The 1773-nt window shown below is 44.4% G+C and overlaps 1 pseudogene; it reads right to left on the bottom strand.

Moving 5' to 3' along the window:
- Window positions 1-595: 595 nt before the first annotated feature.
- Window positions 596-724, bottom strand: LOC118652669 (annotated as a pseudogene).
- Window positions 725-1773: the final 1049 nt, after the last annotated feature.

Raw genomic sequence — 1773 nt, 5'->3', positions numbered from 1 at the left:
GAAAATCTGAAATCCTCACCAGATCACTGATGATGGAGACTGAAGCTCTGTCCCCAGTCAAGTGAGCAGGAAGGAGCGAAGCACTGGTCTCCAATCAGGCTTAGGGCTCCACCATGTTCTGTCTAGTTGAAGGTGCACACACCCTAATGGTCTGTAACAGAGGATATATTTTCAGCTCCCTTTATCGGCTCATTAGGCACTGTTTTCATTGTTACTCCCACCTCTGAGCACATTGTATCCCATGGGACAATAGTCTGGAAGGAAAAGAAAATTTCCTACTGATTCGTTGTTCCCAGGTGACCATATTAGTAGTCAGGTGAATCTAGTTCTTATTATTCCTTCTCCATGAACTCACCTGCCTTCCAGACGACTAACCTCCATGCATTTTATCCTAACGTTGAGTTAATATTTTCATCATATCTACAACTGAGGAACCTGTCTTGACACAGACTTCCACTTTATTGACTTGTGGTGGGGAACAATTCCTGATATCTTCAGGAAATTGGTAACCCTTCTTCAACAAGAAAGAGAGAGAGTTGTGTTCCTTTGCCACAAAATAAATGGTGCTATAATCCTTGATTGACATGACTCAAAAAAGTATTCCCAAAAGGCTAAACATAGCAATGCTACCAATATAGCAGAAAGAAAACCTATTGGGAAAATGTTTTGTAGTCATGTTCATGGCAAATGAGAAATTGCATTCTAAAAGCCTTAGTAATGACCATGATATGACTTTTGACAAAACAATTTTAGAGTGCTCATTTATTCCTTCTCTTAAAATGTTTAATTATAGCCAAAACAGAGTGGCTTAGTTGGTTGAATGTTGTCCTGTGCACCGAAAGGTTGCCAGTTTGATTCCTGGTCAAGGCACATGCCTGGGTGTGGGTTTGATCCCTGGTTGGGATGCATGTGAAAGGCAACCTATTGATGTTTCTGTCTTACACTGATGCTTCTCTGTTTCTCCCTCTCTCTAAATATGTCCTCAGGTGAGATTAAAAAAAGTTCATTTATAAGATATATTTAGATTTTTTCTACACACTGTGGACTGAGCTTAGAATCTAATATGGATTGTTTTATTTCATTTTTACAAAAGTCTATTGTATGTAGTCAGTACTATCATGAAATCCATTTTACATCTGCAGAAATGGGTCTAAGAGAGTGATTGAGAAAGGATACAGGCCAGGCTGAGGGACCCCACAAGTGCATGATCGAAGCCGGGGAAGATGTGGAAGGTTGGCCAGCTGGGGAGGGGCTGAAAAGGTGCTCCAGGGCGTGTCTGGCCCTTCTCACTCAGTCCTGATCAGCCAGATGCCAGCAGCAAGCTAACCTACCAGTTGGAGCATCTGCCCCCTGGTGTTCAGTGCACATCATAGCACTGGTCGATTGTTCAACTGTCTGCCCCCTGGTGGTCAGTACATGTCATAGCGAGCAGTTGAGCGGCCTTAGCATTCATTAGCATATTACACTTTGATTGGTTGAATGGCCGACCTGTTGACTGCACACTTAGCATATTAGGCTTTTATTATATAGGACTAGAGGCCTGGTGCATGAAATTCATGCATGGGGAGGTGTCCCTCAGCCCAGCATGCACCCTCTCCAATCCGGGACCCCTTGGGGGATGTCCAACTGACCGTTTAGGCCCTATCCCTTTTGGGCCTAAACCATCAGTCAGACATCCCTCTTGCAATCTGGGACCGCTGGCTCCTAACCACTCGCCTCCCTGCCTGCCTGATTGCCCCTACACACCTCTGCCTGTCTGCTTGATTGCCCCCT

The sequence above is a fragment of the Myotis myotis genome, unplaced genomic scaffold (genome assembly GCF_014108235.1).
Source record: "Myotis myotis isolate mMyoMyo1 unplaced genomic scaffold, mMyoMyo1.p scaffold_m19_p_32, whole genome shotgun sequence".
NCBI lineage: Eukaryota > Metazoa > Chordata > Mammalia > Chiroptera > Vespertilionidae > Myotis > Myotis myotis.
The sequence above is the reverse complement of the archived record's forward strand: the minus strand, read 5'-3'. Positions and strand labels throughout refer to the sequence as shown.